Source organism: Hyla sarda, chromosome 2 (assembly GCF_029499605.1).
Source record: "Hyla sarda isolate aHylSar1 chromosome 2, aHylSar1.hap1, whole genome shotgun sequence".
Classification (NCBI taxonomy): Eukaryota; Metazoa; Chordata; class Amphibia; order Anura; family Hylidae; genus Hyla; species Hyla sarda.
This window is the reverse complement of record NC_079190.1, coordinates 180,995,000-181,015,598: the sequence shown is the minus strand read 5'-3', so window position 1 is coordinate 181,015,598 and position 20,599 is coordinate 180,995,000. Positions and strand designations below refer to the sequence as shown.

The 20,599-nt window shown below is 50.4% G+C and overlaps 5 non-coding genes across 5 annotated transcripts; all 5 read right to left on the bottom strand.

Moving 5' to 3' along the window:
• Positions 1 to 40: 40 nt before the first annotated feature.
• Positions 41 to 112, bottom strand: TRNAC-GCA (transfer RNA cysteine (anticodon GCA)). Its single transcript has one exon. It is a non-coding gene; the product is annotated as a tRNA-Cys (tRNA).
• Positions 113 to 6,630: 6,518 nt separating this feature from the next.
• On the bottom strand, positions 6,631 to 6,702 carry TRNAC-GCA (transfer RNA cysteine (anticodon GCA)). Its single transcript has one exon. It is a non-coding gene; the product is annotated as a tRNA-Cys (tRNA).
• Positions 6,703 to 9,391: 2,689 nt separating this feature from the next.
• Positions 9,392 to 9,463, bottom strand: TRNAC-GCA (transfer RNA cysteine (anticodon GCA)). Its single transcript has one exon. It is a non-coding gene; the product is annotated as a tRNA-Cys (tRNA).
• Positions 9,464 to 12,123: 2,660 nt separating this feature from the next.
• Positions 12,124 to 12,195, bottom strand: TRNAC-GCA (transfer RNA cysteine (anticodon GCA)). Its single transcript has one exon. It is a non-coding gene; the product is annotated as a tRNA-Cys (tRNA).
• Positions 12,196 to 18,738: 6,543 nt separating this feature from the next.
• On the bottom strand, positions 18,739 to 18,810 carry TRNAC-GCA (transfer RNA cysteine (anticodon GCA)). Its single transcript has one exon. It is a non-coding gene; the product is annotated as a tRNA-Cys (tRNA).
• Between the last annotated feature and the right edge of the window lie 1,789 nt (positions 18,811 to 20,599).

Below are 20,599 nucleotides of genomic sequence, written 5' to 3'. Positions count from 1 at the left end.
CAGAGCAACTGCACAGAGGAAAAAAAAGCATGCATGTGTTAGGGGGCACTCGGATTTGAACCAAGGACCTCTTGATCTGCAGTCAAATGCTCTACCACTGAGCTATACCCCCGCAACATGCAGCTCATCTGTACCTCAACATTTTTAATTTTCTGCAATAAACTACATATGTGGGATACGGTTAAGCTTGTAAAGAAAAAAAATGTGTGTTACGGGCACTCGGACCTCTTTACATGCAGTCAAATGCTCTACCACTGAGCTTCAGCCCCACAACATGTGGCTTGTTTGTACCTCAACGTTGCCTCCAGCCCTTCACACCAACTACCACCACTGCCTCCAGCCCTTCAGCCCACCACCCAGGGCCACTCACTTCCACACCAACAACCTTCTTCCTATGGCGCCTCCCCCCCCCACCACCACTACATATGTAGGATATGGTTAAGTCGTAAAGCAAAAAAATGTGTGTTAGGGGGCACTCGGATTTGAGCCAAGGACCTCTTGATCTGCAGTCAAATGCTCTACCACTGAGCTATACCCCCGCAACACATGGCTTGCCAGGGTAACCGCACAGAGGGGGGATTCGAAGCTAAGTCCGAACTAGCTCTCGGCTTGCCTGTACTATCCCAGTCAAATGTATATGAACCGGTGGGGAAAAAAATGATTTTGTCAAAACAGGCCAAGACCACAGTCATCCTTGCTAGTTTCCATGAAGCTCTCATGGTCTAGTGGTTAGAGCTGCTGCCTTGGAGCAGAGAGGTTGTGAGTTCAAGTCCTGTGAACACCCTGAAGCTCGTTTGGAGAAATTGTGGCAGCATAGTGTGGAAGCGGAGGAGTGTGTGTGTGTGTGTGTGTGTGTGTGTGTGTGTGTGTGTGAAGTGGTTGATGGTCGGGCACCCGTAAGGTGTTGGAGAAGGAGCTCTGGTGTGGATGGCTGTGGTAGCTGGTATGTGAGTGTGGGTGGGAAGATTCCATAGGAAGAAGGTTGTTGGTGTGGAAGTGAGTGGTCCCGGTTCCTGGGTGGTAGTTGGTGTGAAGGGCTGGTGGCAATGGTGGTAGCTGGTGTGGAGGCAGTGGTGGTAGTTGGTGTGAAGGGCTGGAGGCAATGGTGGATTGCAGAGGAGGTTTTCGTGATATAAAAAAAAGGCAAATAAAATCCCCCATCTTTTTATTTTCAACATCCCACATGCTTCGACAGACACAACACCACTTTTGGCAGATCCCCAACCTAGAATCCTCCATTCCAGGCAGTGGACCACCTTCCACGATGCCCCACAACTACACCTTCCTCCGCAACGCCCTCTAACCACTTACTTACCTCGACAACTGCTCTCCTTGACATCCTCCTCGCCTCAGTCCATCCAGCGACATGCTCCAGGGTCTTCAGGGACATTGCTCTCCATTCCGCTCTTCCTGACATCCACCTCGCCTCAGTCCATCCATGCACCGATATCTTCCAATCCCATGAGTGGTGGTGGTGTGGGTGGGAAGGTTCCATAGGAAGAAGGTTGTTGGTGTGGAAGTGAGTGGTCCCGGTAATTGGTGTGAAGGGCTGGTGGCAGTGGTGGTAGTTGGTGTGGAGGCAGTAGTGGTAGTTGGTGTGAAGGGCTGGAGGCAATGGTGGATTGCAGAGGAGGTTTTCTTGATATAAAAAAAAAAAAAAAAAAAAAGGCAAATAAAATCCCCCATCTTTTTATTTTCAACATCCCACATGCTTCGACAGACACAACACCACTTTTGGCAGATCCCCAACCTAGAATCCTCCATTCCAGGCAGTGGACCACCTTCCACGATGCCCCACAACTACACCTTCCTCCGCAACGCCCTCTAACCACTTACTTACCTCGACAACTGCTCTCCTTGACATCCTCCTCGCCTCAGTCCATCCAGCGACATGCTCCAGGGTCTTCAGGGACATTGCTCTCCATTCCGCTCTTCCTGACATCCACCTCGCCTCAGTCCATCCATGCACCGATATCTTCCAATCCCATGAGTGGTGGTGGTGTGGGTGGGAAGGTTCCATAGGAAGAAGGTTGTTGGTGTGGAAGTGAGTGGTCCCGGTAATTGGTGTGAAGGGCTGGTGGCAGTGGTGGTAGTTGGTGTGGAGGCAGTAGTGGTAGTTGGTGTGAAGGGTTGGAGGCAATGGTGGATTGCAGAGGAGGTTTTCTTGATAAAAAAAAAAAACAAAACAAAAAAAAGGCAAATAAAATCCCCCATCTTTTTATTTTCAACATCCCACATGCTTCGACAGACACAACACCACTTTTGGCAGATCCCCAACCTAGAATCCTCCATTCCAGGCAGTGGACCACCTTCCACGATGCCCCACAACTACACCTTCCTCCGCAACGCCCTCTAACCACTCACCTCGACAACTGCTCTCCTTGACGTCCTCCTCGCCTCAGTCCACCTTCCACGATGTCCCACAACTACACCTTCCTCCAACCACTTACCTCGACAACTGCTCTCCTTGACATCCTCCTCGCCTCAGTCCACCTTCCACAATGCCCCACAACTACACCTTCCTCCAACCACTTACCTCGACAACTGCTCTCCTTGACATCCACCTCGCCTCAGTCCATCCATGCACCAATATCTTCCAATCCACCAGACATCCCAGGTTCTCACGATCCATCTCTTTTAACAGCTGCCATCTTCAGGGTCTTGACAGGATTCGAACTCACAACCTCTTCGCTCCAAGGTGGCTGCTCTAACCACTATGCCGTGGGAGCTGCTTGTCAGGCATATGCGGCGACCATGGTCTTGGCCTGTTTTGGCACACAGAGCAACTGCACAGAGGAAAAAAAAGCATGCATGTGTTAGGGGGCACTCGGATTTGTACCAAGGACCTCTTGATCTGCAGTCAAATGCTCTGCCACTGAGCTATACCCCCGCAACATGCAGCTCATCTGTACCTCAACATTTTTAATTTTCTGCAATAAACTACATATGTGGGATACGGTTAAGCTTGTAAAGAAAAAAAATGTGTGTTACGGGCACTCGGACCTCTTTACATGCAGTCAAATGCTCTACCACTGAGCTTCAGCCCCACAACATGTGGCTTGTTTGTACCTCAACGTTGCCTCCAGCCCTTCACACCAACTACCACCACTGCCTCCAGCCCTTCAGCCCACCACCCAGGGCCACTCACTTCCACACCAACAACCTTCTTCCTATGGCGCCTCCCCCCCACCACCACCACTACATATGTAGGATATGGTTAAGTCGTAAAGCAAAAAAATGTGTGTTAGGGGGCACTCGGATTTGAGCCAAGGACCTCTTGATCTGCAGTCAAATGCTCTACCACTGAGCTATACCCCCGCAACACATGGCTTGCCAGGGTAACCGCACAGAGGGGGGATTCGAAGCTAAGTCCGAACTAGCTCTCGGCTTGCCTGTACTATCCCAGTCAAATGTATATGAACCGGTGGGGAAAAAAATGATTTTGTCAAAACAGGCCAAGACCACAGTCATCCTTGCTAGTTTCCATGAAGCTCTCATGGTCTAGACCACAGTCATCCTTGCTAGTTTCCATGAAGCTCTCATGGTCTAGTGGTTAGAGCTGCTGCCTTGGAGCAGAGAGGTTGTGAGTTCAAGTCCTGTGAACACCCTGAAGCTCGTTTGGAGAAATTGTGGCAGCATAGTGTGGAAGCGGAGGAGTGTGTGTGTGTGTGTGAAGTGGTTGATGGTCGGGCACCCATAAGGTGTTGGAGAAGGAGCTCTGGTGTGGATGGCTGTGGTAGCTGGTATGTGAGTGTGGGTGGGAAGATTCCATAGGAAGAAGGTTGTTGGTGTGGAAGTGAGTGGTCCCGGTTCCTGGGTGGTAGTTGGTGTGAAGGGCTGGTGGCAATGGTGGTAGCTGGTGTGGAGGCAGTGGTGGTAGTTGGTGTGAAGGGCTGGAGGCAATGGTGGATTGCAGAGGAGGTTTTCTTGATATAAAAAAAAAAAAAAAAAAGGCAAATAAAATCCCCCATCTTTTTATTTTCAACATCCCACATGCTTCTTGACATCGACCTCGCCTCAGTCCATCCATGCACCGATATCTTCCAATCCACCAGACATCCCAGGTTCTCACGATCCATCTCTTTTAACAGCTGCCATCTTCAGGGTCTTGACAGGATTCGAACTCACAACCTCTTCGCTCCAAGGCGGCTGCTCTAACCACTATGCCGTGGGAGCTGCTTGTCAGGCATATGCGGCGACCAAGGTCTTGGCCTGTTTTGGCACACAGAGCAACTGCACAGAGGAAAGGGGGGGGGGGGACTCCAACCTAAGGTGGAGCTAGCTCTCAACTGGCTATGGGAAGCCCGTTGGCTTCCTGGCTATGGTTGGGAAGATTCCATAGGAAGAAGGTTGTTGGTGTGGAAGTGAGTGGTCCCGGTTCCTGGGTGGTAGTTGGTGTGAAGGGCTGGTGGCAATGGTGGATTGCAGAGGAGGTTTTCGTGATATAAAAAAAAGGCAAATAAAATCCCCCATCTTTTTATTTTCAACATCCCACATGCTTCGACAGACACAACACCACTTTTGGCAGATCCCCAACCTAGAATCCTCCATTCCAGGCAGTGGACCACCTTCCACGATGCCCCACAACTACACCTTCCTCCGCAACGCCCTCTAACCACTTACTTACCTCGACAACTGCTCTCCTTGACATCCTCCTCGCCTCAGTCCATCCAGCGACATGCTCCAGGGTCTTCAGGGACATTGCTCTCCATTCCGCTCTTCCTGACATCCACCTCGCCTCAGTCCATCCATGCACCGATATCTTCCAATCCCATGAGTGGTGGTGGTGTGGGTGGGAAGGTTCCATAGGAAGAAGGTTGTTGGTGTGGAAGTGAGTGGTCCCGGTAATTGGTGTGAAGGGCTGGTGGCAGTGGTGGTAGTTGGTGTGGAGGCAGTAGTGGTAGTTGGTGTGAAGGGCTGGAGGCAATGGTGGATTGCAGAGGAGGTTTTCTTGATATAAAAAAAAAAAAAGGCAAATAAAATCCCCCATCTTTTTATTTTCAACATCCCACATGCTTCGACAGACACAACACCACTTTTGGCAGATCCCCAACCTAGAATCCTCCATTCCAGGCAGTGGACCACCTTCCACGATGCCCCACAACTACACCTTCCTCCGCAACGCCCTCTAACCACTTACTTACCTCGACAACTGCTCTCCTTGACATCCTCCTCGCCTCAGTCCATCCAGCGACATGCTCCAGGGTCTTCAGGGACATTGCTCTCCATTCCGCTCTTCCTGACATCCACCTCGCCTCAGTCCATCCATGCACCGATATCTTCCAATCCCATGAGTGGTGGTGGTGTGGGTGGGAAGGTTCCATAGGAAGAAGGTTGTTGGTGTGGAAGTGAGTGGTCCCGGTAATTGGTGTGAAGGGCTGGTGGCAGTGGTGGTAGTTGGTGTGGAGGCAGTAGTGGTAGTTGGTGTGAAGGGTTGGAGGCAATGGTGGATTGCAGAGGAGGTTTTCTTGATAAAAAAAAAAAAACAAAACAAAAAAAAGGCAAATAAAATCCCCCATCTTTTTATTTTCAACATCCCACATGCTTCGACAGACACAACACCACTTTTGGCAGATCCCCAACCTAGACTCCTCCATTCCAGGCAGTGGACCACCTTCCACGATGCCCCACAACTACACCTTCCTCCGCAACGCCCTCTAACCACTCACCTCGACAACTGCTCTCCTTGACGTCCTCCTCGCCTCAGTCCACCTTCCACGATGCCCCACAACTACACCTTCCTCCACAACTGCTCTCCTTGACATCCTCCTCGCCTCAGTCCACCTTCCACAATGCCCCACAACTACACCTTCCTCCAACCACTTACCTCGACAACTGCTCTCCTTGACATCCACCTCGCCTCAGTCCATCCATGCACCGATATCTTCCAATCCACCAGACATCCCAGGTTCTCACGATCCATCTCTTTTAACAGCTGCCATCTTCAGGGTCTTGACAGGATTCGAACTCACAACCTCTTCGCTCCAAGGTGGCTGCTCTAACCACTATGCCGTGGGAGCTGCTTGTCTGGCATATGCTGCGACCAAGGTCTTGGCCTGTTTTGGCACACAGAGCAACTGCACAGAGGAAAGGGGGGGGGGGGGACTCCAACCTAAGGTGGAGCTAGCTCTCAACTGGCTATGTCAAGATCTCTGAATGCTAAGTGGTTAGCCTTGCCACCTTACAGTGTGAAGGTGGTGGGTTCAATCTATAAATGTAACTTAGATGTAAGTTTTGTCAAACCACAAAAAGATCAAAGAGTTACATTCGTAGATCTTAAAGGGATACTCGTGTGTCAATTTTTTTTTTTTAAATTAACTGGTGCCAAAAAGTTAGACAGATTAGTAAATGACTTGTATTTAAAGCTCTTTACTCTTATCAGCTGCTTTATACTACAGAGGAAGTTGTATGGTTCTTTTCTGTCTGACCACAATGCCCCACCAAGAAAAAATTGTGCATTAGCGGGCATTTGTATTTGAACCAAGGACCTCTTGAACCTCTGCGCTCCAGGGTGGCTGCTCATCAACTGGATGAGGCGACCAAAATCTTGCAGTGTAAAGCTAGTGGGGGTCTGCTATAAACAACATATGTAGGATGTGGTTAAGCTGTAAAAAAAAGCATGCATGTGTTAGGGGGCACTCGGATTTGAACCAAGGACCTCTTGATCTGCAGTCAAATGCTCTACCACTGAGCTATACCCCCGCAACATGCAGCTCATCTGTACCTCAACATTTTTAATTTTCTGCAATAAACTACATATGTGGGATACGGTTAAGCTTGTAAAGAAAAAAAATGTGTGTTACGGGCACTCGGACCTCTTTACATGCAGTCAAATGCTCTACCACTGAGCTTCAGCCCCACAACATGTGGCTTGTTTGTACCTCAACGTTGCCTCCAGCCCTTCACACCAACTACCACCACTGCCTCCAGCCCTTCAGCCCACCACCCAGGGCCACTCACTTCCACACCAACAACCTTCTTCCTATGGCGCCTCCCCCCCACCACCACCACTACATATGTAGGATATGGTTAAGTCGTAAAGCAAAAAAATGTGTGTTAGGGGGCACTCGGATTTGAGCCAAGGACCTCTTGATCTGCAGTCAAATGCTCTACCACTGAGCTATACCCCCGCAACACATGGCTTGCCAGGGTAACCGCACAGAGGGGGGATTCGAAGCTAAGTCCGAACTAGCTCTCGGCTTGCCTGTACTATCCCAGTCAAATGTATATGAACCGGTGGGGAAAAAAATGATTTTGTCAAAACAGGCCAAGACCACAGTCATCCTTGCTAGTTTCCATGAAGCTCTCATGGTCTAGTGGTTAGAGCTGCTGCCTTGGAGCAGAGAGGTTGTGAGTTCAAGTCCTGTGAACACCCTGAAGCTCGTTTGGAGAAATTGTGGCAGCATAGTGTGGAAGCGGAGGAGTGTGTGTGTGTGTGTGTGAAGTGGTTGATGGTCGGGCACCCATAAGGTGTTGGAGAAGGAGCTCTGGTGTGGATGGCTGTGGTAGCTGGTATGTGAGTGTGGGTGGGAAGATTCCATAGGAAGAAGGTTGTTGGTGTGGAAGTGAGTGGTCCCGGTTCCTGGGTGGTAGTTGGTGTGAAGGGCTGGTGGCAATGGTGGTAGCTGGTGTGGAGGCAGTGGTGGTAGTTGGTGTGAAGGGCTGGAGGCAATGGTGGATTGCAGAGGAGGTTTTCGTGATATAAAAAAAAGGCAAATAAAATCCCCCATCTTTTTATTTTCAACATCCCACATGCTTCGACAGACACAACACCACTTTTGGCAGATCCCCAACCTAGAATCCTCCATTCCAGGCAGTGGACCACCTTCCACGATGCCCCACAACTACACCTTCCTCCGCAACGCCCTCTAACCACTTACTTACCTCGACAACTGCTCTCCTTGACATCCTCCTCGCCTCAGTCCATCCAGCGACATGCTCCAGGGTCTTCAGGGACATTGCTCTCCATTCCGCTCTTCCTGACATCCACCTCGCCTCAGTCCATCCATGCACCGATATCTTCCAATCCCATGAGTGGTGGTGGTGTGGGTGGGAAGGTTCCATAGGAAGAAGGTTGTTGGTGTGGAAGTGAGTGGTCCCGGTAATTGGTGTGAAGGGCTGGTGGCAGTGGTGGTAGTTGGTGTGGAGGCAGTAGTGGTAGTTGGTGTGAAGGGCTGGAGGCAATGGTGGATTGCAGAGGAGGTTTTCTTGATATAAAAAAAAAAAAAAAAAAAAAAAGGCAAATAAAATCCCCCATCTTTTTATTTTCAACATCCCACATGCTTCGACAGACACAACACCACTTTTGGCAGATCCCCAACCTAGAATCCTCCATTCCAGGCAGTGGACCACCTTCCACGATGCCCCACAACTACACCTTCCTCCGCAACGCCCTCTAACCACTTACTTACCTCGACAACTGCTCTCCTTGACATCCTCCTCGCCTCAGTCCATCCAGCGACATGCTCCAGGGTCTTCAGGGACATTGCTCTCCATTCCGCTCTTCCTGACATCCACCTCGCCTCAGTCCATCCATGCACCGATATCTTCCAATCCCATGAGTGGTGGTGGTGTGGGTGGGAAGGTTCCATAGGAAGAAGGTTGTTGGTGTGGAAGTGAGTGGTCCCGGTAATTGGTGTGAAGGGCTGGTGGCAGTGGTGGTAGTTGGTGTGGAGGCAGTAGTGGTAGTTGGTGTGAAGGGTTGGAGGCAATGGTGGATTGCAGAGGAGGTTTTCTTGATAAAAAAAAAAAAAACAAAACAAAAAAAAGGCAAATAAAATCCCCCATCTTTTTATTTTCAACATCCCACATGCTTCGACAGACACAACACCACTTTTGGCAGATCCCCAACCTAGAATCCTCCATTCCAGGCAGTGGACCACCTTCCACGATGCCCCACAACTACACCTTCCTCCGCAACGCCCTCTAGCCACTCACCTCGACAACTGCTCTCCTTGACGTCCTCCTCGCCTCAGTCCACCTTCCACGATGCCCCACAACTACACCTTCCTCCAACCACTTACCTCGACAACTGCTCTCCTTGACATCCTCCTCGCCTCAGTCCACCTTCCACAATGCCCCACAACTACACCTTCCTCCAACCACTTACCTCGACAACTGCTCTCCTTGACATCCACCTCGCCTCAGTCCATCCATGCACCAATATCTTCCAATCCACCAGACATCCCAGGTTCTCACGATCCATCTCTTTTAACAGCTGCCATCTTCAGGGTCTTGACAGGATTCGAACTCACAACCTCTTCGCTCCAAGGTGGCTGCTCTAACCACTATGCCGTGGGAGCTGCTTGTCAGGCATATGCGGCGACCATGGTCTTGGCCTGTTTTGGCACACAGAGCAACTGCACAGAGGAAAAAAAAGCATGCATGTGTTAGGGGGCACTCGGATTTGAACCAAGGACCTCTTGATCTGCAGTCAAATGCTCTACCACTGAGCTATACCCCCGCAACATGCAGCTCATCTGTACCTCAACATTTTTAATTTTCTGCAATAAACTACATATGTGGGATACGGTTAAGCTTGTAAAGAAAAAAAATGTGTGTTACGGGCACTCGGACCTCTTTACATGCAGTCAAATGCTCTACCACTGAGCTTCAGCCCCACAACATGTGGCTTGTTTGTACCTCAACGTTGCCTCCAGCCCTTCACACCAACTACCACCACTGCCTCCAGCCCTTCAGCCCACCACCCAGGGCCACTCACTTCCACACCAACAACCTTCTTCCTATGGCGCCTCCCCCCCACCACCACCACTACATATGTAGGATATGGTTAAGTCGTAAAGCAAAAAAATGTGTGTTAGGGGGCACTCGGATTTGAGCCAAGGACCTCTTGATCTGCAGTCAAATGCTCTACCACTGAGCTATACCCCCGCAACACATGGCTTGCCAGGGTAACCGCACAGAGGGGGGATTCGAAGCTAAGTCCGAACTAGCTCTCGGCTTGCCTGTACTATCCCAGTCAAATGTATATGAACCGGTGGGGAAAAAAATGATTTTGTCAAAACAGGCCAAGACCACAGTCATCCTTGCTAGTTTCCATGAAGCTCTCATGGTCTAGTGGTTAGAGCTGCTGCCTTGGAGCAGAGAGGTTGTGAGTTCAAGTCCTGTGAACACCCTGAAGCTCGTTTGGAGAAATTGTGGCAGCATAGTGTGGAAGCGGAGGAGTGTGTGTGTGTGTGTGTGTGAAGTGGTTGATGGTCGGGCACCCATAAGGTGTTGGAGAAGGAGCTCTGGTGTGGATGGCTGTGGTAGCTGGTATGTGAGTGTGGGTGGGAAGATTCCATAGGAAGAAGGTTGTTGGTGTGGAAGTGAGTGGTCCCGGTTCCTGGGTGGTAGTTGGTGTGAAGGGCTGGTGGCAATGGTGGTAGCTGGTGTGGAGGCAGTGGTGGTAGTTGGTGTGAAGGGCTGGAGGCAATGGTGGATTGCAGAGGAGGTTTTCGTGATATAAAAAAAAGGCAAATAAAATCCCCCATCTTTTTATTTTCAACATCCCACATGCTTCGACAGACACAACACCACTTTTGGCAGATCCCCAACCTAGAATCCTCCATTCCAGGCAGTGGACCACCTTCCACGATGCCCCACAACTACACCTTCCTCCGCAACGCCCTCTAACCACTTACTTACCTCGACAACTGCTCTCCTTGACATCCTCCTCGCCTCAGTCCATCCAGCGACATGCTCCAGGGTCTTCAGGGACATTGCTCTCCATTCCGCTCTTCCTGACATCCACCTCGCCTCAGTCCATCCATGCACCGATATCTTCCAATCCCATGAGTGGTGGTGGTGTGGGTGGGAAGGTTCCATAGGAAGAAGGTTGTTGGTGTGGAAGTGAGTGGTCCCGGTAATTGGTGTGAAGGGCTGGTGGCAGTGGTGGTAGTTGGTGTGGAGGCAGTAGTGGTAGTTGGTGTGAAGGGCTGGAGGCAATGGTGGATTGCAGAGGAGGTTTTCTTGATATAAAAAAAAAAAAAAAAAAAAAGGCAAATAAAATCCCCCATCTTTTTATTTTCAACATCCCACATGCTTCGACAGACACAACACCACTTTTGGCAGATCCCCAACCTAGAATCCTCCATTCCAGGCAGTGGACCACCTTCCACGATGCCCCACAACTACACCTTCCTCCGCAACGCCCTCTAACCACTTACTTACCTCGACAACTGCTCTCCTTGACATCCTCCTCGCCTCAGTCCATCCAGCGACATGCTCCAGGGTCTTCAGGGACATTGCTCTCCATTCCGCTCTTCCTGACATCCACCTCGCCTCAGTCCATCCATGCACCGATATCTTCCAATCCCATGAGTGGTGGTGGTGTGGGTGGGAAGGTTCCATAGGAAGAAGGTTGTTGGTGTGGAAGTGAGTGGTCCCGGTAATTGGTGTGAAGGGCTGGTGGCAGTGGTGGTAGTTGGTGTGGAGGCAGTAGTGGTAGTTGGTGTGAAGGGTTGGAGGCAATGGTGGATTGCAGAGGAGGTTTTCTTGATAAAAAAAAAAAAAAAAAAAAAAAAGGCAAATAAAATCCCCCATCTTTTTATTTTCAACATCCCACATGCTTCGACAGACACAACACCACTTTTGGCAGATCCCCAACCTAGAATCCTCCATTCCAGGCAGTGGACCACCTTCCACGATGCCCCACAACTACACCTTCCTCCGCAACGCCCTCTAGCCACTCACCTCGACAACTGCTCTCCTTGACGTCCTCCTCGCCTCAGTCCACCTTCCACGATGCCCCACAACTACACCTTCCTCCAACCACTTACCTCGACAACTGCTCTCCTTGACATCCTCCTCGCCTCAGTCCACCTTCCTCCAACCACTTACCTCGACAACTGCTCTCCTTGACATCCACCTCGCCTCAGTCCATCCATGCACCAATATCTTCCAATCCACCAGACATCCCAGGTTCTCACGATCCATCTCTTTTAACAGCTGCCATCTTCAGGGTCTTGACAGGATTCGAACTCACAACCTCTTCGCTCCAAGGTGGCTGCTCTAACCACTATGCCGTGGGAGCTGCTTGTCAGGCATATGCGGCGACCATGGTCTTGGCCTGTTTTGGCACACAGAGCAACTGCACAGAGGAAAAAAAAGCATGCATGTGTTAGGGGGCACTCGGATTTGAACCAAGGACCTCTTGATCTGCAGTCAAATGCTCTACCACTGAGCTATACCCCCGCAACATGCAGCTCATCTGTACCTCAACATTTTTAATTTTCTGCAATAAACTACATATGTGGGATACGGTTAAGCTTGTAAAGAAAAAAAATGTGTGTTACGGGCACTCGGACCTCTTTACATGCAGTCAAATGCTCTACCACTGAGCTTCAGCCCCACAACATGTGGCTTGTTTGTACCTCAACGTTGCCTCCAGCCCTTCACACCAACTACCACCACTGCCTCCAGCCCTTCAGCCCACCACCCAGGGCCACTCACTTCCACACCAACAACCTTCTTCCTATGGCGCCTCCCCCCCCCACCACCACTACATATGTAGGATATGGTTAAGTCGTAAAGCAAAAAAATGTGTGTTAGGGGGCACTCGGATTTGAGCCAAGGACCTCTTGATCTGCAGTCAAATGCTCTACCACTGAGCTATACCCCCGCAACACATGGCTTGCCAGGGTAACCGCACAGAGGGGGGATTCGAAGCTAAGTCCGAACTAGCTCTCGGCTTGCCTGTACTATCCCAGTCAAATGTATATGAACCGGTGGGGAAAAAAATGATTTTGTCAAAACAGGCCAAGACCACAGTCATCCTTGCTAGTTTCCATGAAGCTCTCATGGTCTAGTGGTTAGAGCTGCTGCCTTGGAGCAGAGAGGTTGTGAGTTCAAGTCCTGTGAACACCCTGAAGCTCGTTTGGAGAAATTGTGGCAGCATAGTGTGGAAGCGGAGGAGTGTGTGTGTGTGTGTGTGTGTGTGTGTGTGTGTGTGTGTGTGTGTGAAGTGGTTGATGGTCGGGCACCCGTAAGGTGTTGGAGAAGGAGCTCTGGTGTGGATGGCTGTGGTAGCTGGTATGTGAGTGTGGGTGGGAAGATTCCATAGGAAGAAGGTTGTTGGTGTGGAAGTGAGTGGTCCCGGTTCCTGGGTGGTAGTTGGTGTGAAGGGCTGGTGGCAATGGTGGTAGCTGGTGTGGAGGCAGTGGTGGTAGTTGGTGTGAAGGGCTGGAGGCAATGGTGGATTGCAGAGGAGGTTTTCGTGATATAAAAAAAAGGCAAATAAAATCCCCCATCTTTTTATTTTCAACATCCCACATGCTTCGACAGACACAACACCACTTTTGGCAGATCCCCAACCTAGAATCCTCCATTCCAGGCAGTGGACCACCTTCCACGATGCCCCACAACTACACCTTCCTCCGCAACGCCCTCTAACCACTTACTTACCTCGACAACTGCTCTCCTTGACATCCTCCTCGCCTCAGTCCATCCAGCGACATGCTCCAGGGTCTTCAGGGACATTGCTCTCCATTCCGCTCTTCCTGACATCCACCTCGCCTCAGTCCATCCATGCACCGATATCTTCCAATCCCATGAGTGGTGGTGGTGTGGGTGGGAAGGTTCCATAGGAAGAAGGTTGTTGGTGTGGAAGTGAGTGGTCCCGGTAATTGGTGTGAAGGGCTGGTGGCAGTGGTGGTAGTTGGTGTGGAGGCAGTAGTGGTAGTTGGTGTGAAGGGCTGGAGGCAATGGTGGATTGCAGAGGAGGTTTTCTTGATATAAAAAAAAAAAAAAAAAAAAAGGCAAATAAAATCCCCCATCTTTTTATTTTCAACATCCCACATGCTTCGACAGACACAACACCACTTTTGGCAGATCCCCAACCTAGAATCCTCCATTCCAGGCAGTGGACCACCTTCCACGATGCCCCACAACTACACCTTCCTCCGCAACGCCCTCTAACCACTTACTTACCTCGACAACTGCTCTCCTTGACATCCTCCTCGCCTCAGTCCATCCAGCGACATGCTCCAGGGTCTTCAGGGACATTGCTCTCCATTCCGCTCTTCCTGACATCCACCTCGCCTCAGTCCATCCATGCACCGATATCTTCCAATCCCATGAGTGGTGGTGGTGTGGGTGGGAAGGTTCCATAGGAAGAAGGTTGTTGGTGTGGAAGTGAGTGGTCCCGGTAATTGGTGTGAAGGGCTGGTGGCAGTGGTGGTAGTTGGTGTGGAGGCAGTAGTGGTAGTTGGTGTGAAGGGTTGGAGGCAATGGTGGATTGCAGAGGAGGTTTTCTTGATAAAAAAAAAAAACAAAACAAAAAAAAGGCAAATAAAATCCCCCATCTTTTTATTTTCAACATCCCACATGCTTCGACAGACACAACACCACTTTTGGCAGATCCCCAACCTAGAATCCTCCATTCCAGGCAGTGGACCACCTTCCACGATGCCCCACAACTACACCTTCCTCCGCAACGCCCTCTAACCACTCACCTCGACAACTGCTCTCCTTGACGTCCTCCTCGCCTCAGTCCACCTTCCACGATGCCCCACAACTACACCTTCCTCCAACCACTTACCTCGACAACTGCTCTCCTTGACATCCTCCTCGCCTCAGTCCACCTTCCACAATGCCCCACAACTACACCTTCCTCCAACCACTTACCTCGACAACTGCTCTCCTTGACATCCACCTCGCCTCAGTCCATCCATGCACCAATATCTTCCAATCCACCAGACATCCCAGGTTCTCACGATCCATCTCTTTTAACAGCTGCCATCTTCAGGGTCTTGACAGGATTCGAACTCACAACCTCTTCGCTCCAAGGTGGCTGCTCTAACCACTATGCCGTGGGAGCTGCTTGTCAGGCATATGCGGCGACCATGGTCTTGGCCTGTTTTGGCACACAGAGCAACTGCACAGAGGAAAAAAAAGCATGCATGTGTTAGGGGGCACTCGGATTTGTACCAAGGACCTCTTGATCTGCAGTCAAATGCTCTACCACTGAGCTATACCCCCGCAACATGCAGCTCATCTGTACCTCAACATTTTTAATTTTCTGCAATAAACTACATATGTGGGATACGGTTAAGCTTGTAAAGAAAAAAAATGTGTGTTACGGGCACTCGGACCTCTTTACATGCAGTCAAATGCTCTACCACTGAGCTTCAGCCCCACAACATGTGGCTTGTTTGTACCTCAACGTTGCCTCCAGCCCTTCACACCAACTACCACCACTGCCTCCAGCCCTTCAGCCCACCACCCAGGGCCACTCACTTCCACACCAACAACCTTCTTCCTATGGCGCCTCCCCCCCACCACCACCACTACATATGTAGGATATGGTTAAGTCGTAAAGCAAAAAAATGTGTGTTAGGGGGCACTCGGATTTGAGCCAAGGACCTCTTGATCTGCAGTCAAATGCTCTACCACTGAGCTATACCCCCGCAACACATGGCTTGCCAGGGTAACCGCACAGAGGGGGGATTCGAAGCTAAGTCCGAACTAGCTCTCGGCTTGCCTGTACTATCCCAGTCAAATGTATATGAACCGGTGGGGAAAAAAATGATTTTGTCAAAACAGGCCAAGACCACAGTCATCCTTGCTAGTTTCCATGAAGCTCTCATGGTCTAGTGGTTAGAGCTGCTGCCTTGGAGCAGAGAGGTTGTGAGTTCAAGTCCTGTGAACACCCTGAAGCTCGTTTGGAGAAATTGTGGCAGCATAGTGTGGAAGCGGAGGAGTGTGTGTGTGTGTGTGTGTGTGTGTGAAGTGGTTGATGGTCGGGCACCCATAAGGTGTTGGAGAAGGAGCTCTGGTGTGGATGGCTGTGGTAGCTGGTATGTGAGTGTGGGTGGGAAGATTCCATAGGAAGAAGGTTGTTGGTGTGGAAGTGAGTGGTCCCGGTTCCTGGGTGGTAGTTGGTGTGAAGGGCTGGTGGCAATGGTGGTAGCTGGTGTGGAGGCAGTGGTGGTAGTTGGTGTGAAGGGCTGGAGGCAATGGTGGATTGCAGAGGAGGTTTTCTTGATATAAAAAAAAAAAAAAAAAGGCAAATAAAATCCCCCATCTTTTTATTTTCAACATCCCACATGCTTCTTGACATCGACCTCGCCTCAGTCCATCCATGCACCGATATCTTCCAATCCACCAGACATCCCAGGTTCTCACGATCCATCTCTTTTAACAGCTGCCATCTTCAGGGTCTTGACAGGATTCGAACTCACAACCTCTTCGCTCCAAGGCGGCTGCTCTAACCACTATGCCGTGGGAGCTGCTTGTCAGGCATATGCGGCGACCAAGGTCTTGGCCTGTTTTGGCACACAGAGCAACTGCACAGAGGAAAGGGGGGGGGGGGACTCCAACCTAAGGTGGAGCTAGCTCTCAACTGGCTATGGGAAGCCCGTTGGCTTCCTGGCTATGGTTGGGAAGATTCCATAGGAAGAAGGTTGTTGGTGTGGAAGTGAGTGGTCCCGGTTCCTGGGTGGTAGTTGGTGTGAAGGGCTGGTGGCAATGGTGGTAGCTGGTGTGGAGGCAGTGGTGGTAGTTGGTGTGAAGGGCTGGAGGCAATGGTGGATTGCAGAGGAGGTTTTCGTGATATAAAAAAAAGGCAAATAAAATCCCCCATCTTTTTATTTTCAACATCCCACATGCTTCGACAGACACAACACCACTTTTGGCAGATCCCCAACCTAGAATCCTCCATTCCAGGCAGTGGACCACCTTCCACGATGCCCCACAACTACACCTTCCTCCGCAACGCCCTCTAACCACTTACTTACCTCGACAACTGCTCTCCTTGACATCCTCCTCGCCTCAGTCCATCCAGCGACATGCTCCAGGGTCTTCAGGGACATTGCTCTCCATTCCGCTCTTCCTGACATCCACCTCGCCTCAGTCCATCCATGCACCGATATCTTCCAATCCCATGAGTGGTGGTGGTGTGGGTGGGAAGGTTCCATAGGAAGAAGGTTGTTGGTGTGGAAGTGAGTGGTCCCGGTAATTGGTGTGAAGGGCTGGTGGCAGTGGTGGTAGTTGGTGTGGAGGCAGTAGTGGTAGTTGGTGTGAAGGGCTGGAGGCAATGGTGGATTGCAGAGGAGGTTTTCTTGATATAAAAAAAAAAAAAGGCAAATAAAATCCCCCATCTTTTTATTTTCAACATCCCACATGCTTCGACAGACACAACACCACTTTTGGCAGATCCCCAACCTAGAATCCTCCATTCCAGGCAGTGGACCACCTTCCACGATGCCCCACAACTACACCTTCCTCCGCAACGCCCTCTAACCACTTACTTACCTCGACAACTGCTCTCCTTGACATCCTCCTCGCCTCAGTCCATCCAGCGACATGCTCCAGGGTCTTCAGGGACATTGCTCTCCATTCCGCTCTTCCTGACATCCACCTCGCCTCAGTCCATCCATGCACCGATATCTTCCAATCCCATGAGTGGTGGTGGTGTGGGTGGGAAGGTTCCATAGGAAGAAGGTTGTTGGTGTGGAAGTGAGTGGTCCCGGTAATTGGTGTGAAGGGCTGGTGGCAGTGGTGGTAGTTGGTGTGGAGGCAGTAGTGGTAGTTGGTGTGAAGGGTTGGAGGCAATGGTGGATTGCAGAGGAGGTTTTCTTGATAAAAAAAAAACAAAAACAAAAAAAAGGCAAATAAAATCCCCCATCTTTTTATTTTCAACATCCCACATGCTTCGACAGACACAACACCACTTTTGGCAGATCCCCAACCTAGACTCCTCCATTCCAGGCAGTGGACCACCTTCCACGATGCCCCACAACTACACCTTCCTCCGCAACGCCCTCTAACCACTCACCTCGACAACTGCTCTCCTTGACGTCCTCCTCGCCTCAGTCCACCTTCCACGATGCCCCACAACTACACCTTCCTCCACAACTGCTCTCCTTGACATCCTCCTCGCCTCAGTCCACCTTCCACAATGCCCCACAACTACACCTTCCTCCAACCACTTACCTCGACAACTGCTCTCCTTGACATCCACCTCGCCTCAGTCCATCCATGCACCGATATCTTCCAATCCACCAGACATCCCAGGTTCTCACGATCCATCTCTTTTAACAGCTGCCATCTTCAGGGTCTTGACAGGATTCGAACTCACAACCTCTTCGCTCCAAGGTGGCTGCTCTAACCACTATGCCGTGGGAGCTGCTTGTCTGGCATATGCGGCGACCAAGGTCTTGGCCTGTTTTGGCACACAGAGCAACTGCACAGAGGAAAGGGGGGGGGGGGGGACTCCAACCTAAGGTGGAGCTAGCTCTCAACTGGCTATGTCAAGATCTCTGAATGCTAAGTGGTTAGCCTTGCCACCTTACAGTGTGAAGGTGGTGGGTTCAATCTATAAATGTAACTTAGATGTAAGTTTTGTCAAACCACAAAAAGATCAAAGAGTTACATTCGTAGATCTTAAAGGGATACTCGTGTGTCAATTTTTTTTTTTTAAATTAACTGGTGCCAAAAAGTTAGACAGATTAGTAAATGACTTGTATTTAAAGCTCTTTACTCTTATCAGCTGCTTTATACTACAGAGGAAGTTGTATGGTTCTTTTCTGTCTGACCACAATGCCCCACCAAGAAAAAATTGTGCATTAGCGGGCATTTGTATTTGAACCAAGGACCTCTTGAACCTCTGCGCTCCAGGGTGGCTGCTCATCAACTGGATGAGGCGACCAAAATCTTGCAGTGTAAAGCTAGTGGGGGTCTGCTATAAACAACATATGTAGGATGTGGTTAAGCTGTAAAAAAAAGCATGCATGTGTTAGGGGGCACTCGGATTTGAACCAAGGACCTCTTGATCTGCAGTCAAATGCTCTACCACTGAGCTATACCCCCGCAACATGCAACTCATCTGTACCTCAACATTTTTAATTTTCTGCAATAAACTACATATGTGGGATACGGTTAAGCTTGTAAAGAAAAAAAATGTGTGTTACGGGCACTCGGACCTCTTTACATGCAGTCAAATGCTCTACCACTGAGCTTCAGCCCCACAACATGTGGCTTGTTTGTACCTCAACGTTGCCTCCAGCCCTTCACACCAACTACCACCACTGCCTCCAGCCCTTCAGCCCACCACCCAGGGCCACTCACTTCCACACCAACAACCTTCTTCCTATGGCGCCTCCCCCCCACCACCACCACTACATATGTAGGATATGGTTAAGTCGTAAAGCAAAAAAATGTGTGTTAGGGGGCACTCGGATTTGAGCCAAGGACCTCTTGATCTGCAGTCAAATGCTCTACCACTGAGCTATACCCCCGCAACACATGGCTTGCCAGGGTAACCGCACAGAGGGGGGATTCGAAGCTAAGTCCGAACTAGCTCTCGGCTTGCCTGTACTATCCCAGTCAAATGTATATGAACCGGTGGGGAAAAAAATGATTTTGTCAAAACAGGCCAAGACCACAGTCATCCTTGCTAGTTTCCATGAAGCTCTCATGGTCTAGTGGTTAGAGCTGCTGCCTTGGAGCAGAGAGGTTGTGAGTTCAAGTCCTGTGAACACCCTGAAGCTCGTTTGGAGAAATTGTGGCAGCATAGTGTGGAAGCGGAGGAGTGTGTGTGTGTGTGTGTGAAGTGGTTGATGGTCGGGCACCCATAAGGTGTTGGAGAAGGAGCTCTGGTGTGGATGGCTGTGGTAGCTGGTATGTGAGTGTGGGTGGGAAGATTCCATAGGAAGAAGGTTGTTGGTGTGGAAGTGAGTGGTCCCGGTTCCTGGGTGGTAGTTGGTGTGAAGGGCTGGTGGCAATGGTGGTAGCTGGTGTGGAGGCAGTGGTGGTAGTTGGTGTGAAGGGCTGGAGGCAATGGTGGATTGCAGAGGAGGTTTTCGTGATATAAAAAAAAGGCAAATAAAATCCCCCATCTTTTTATTTTCAACATCCCACATGCTTCGACAGACACAACACCACTTTTGGCAGATCCCCAACCTAGAATCCTCCATTCCAGGCAGTGGACCACCTTCCACGATGCCCCACAACTACACCTTCCTCCGCAACGCCCTCTAACCACTTACTTACCTCGACAACTGCTCTCCTTGACATCCTCCTCGCCTCAGTCCATCCAGCGACATGCTCCAGGGTCTTCAGGGACATTGCTCTCCATTCCGCTCTTCCTGACATCCACCTCGCCTCAGTCCATCCATGCACCGATATCTTCCAATCCCATGAGTGGTGGTGGTGTGGGTGGGAAGGTTCCATAGGAAGAAGGTTGTTGGTGTGGAAGTGAGTGGTCCCGGTAATTGGTGTGAAGGGCTGGTGGCAGTGGTGGTAGTTGGTGTGGAGGCAGTAGTGGTAGTTGGTGTGAAGGGCTGGAGGCAATGGTGGATTGCAGAGGAGGTTTTCTTGATATAAAAAAAAAAAAAAAAAAAAAAGGCAAATAAAATCCCCCATCTTTTTATTTTCAACATCCCACATGCTTCGACAGACACAACACCACTTTTGGCAGATCCCCAACCTAGAATCCTCCATTCCAGGCAGTGGACCACCTTCCACGATGCCCCACAACTACACCTTCCTCCGCAACGCCCTCTAACCACTTACTTACCTCGACAACTGCTCTCCTTGACATCCTCCTCGCCTCAGTCCATCCAGCGACATGCTCCAGGGTCTTCAGGGACATTGCTCT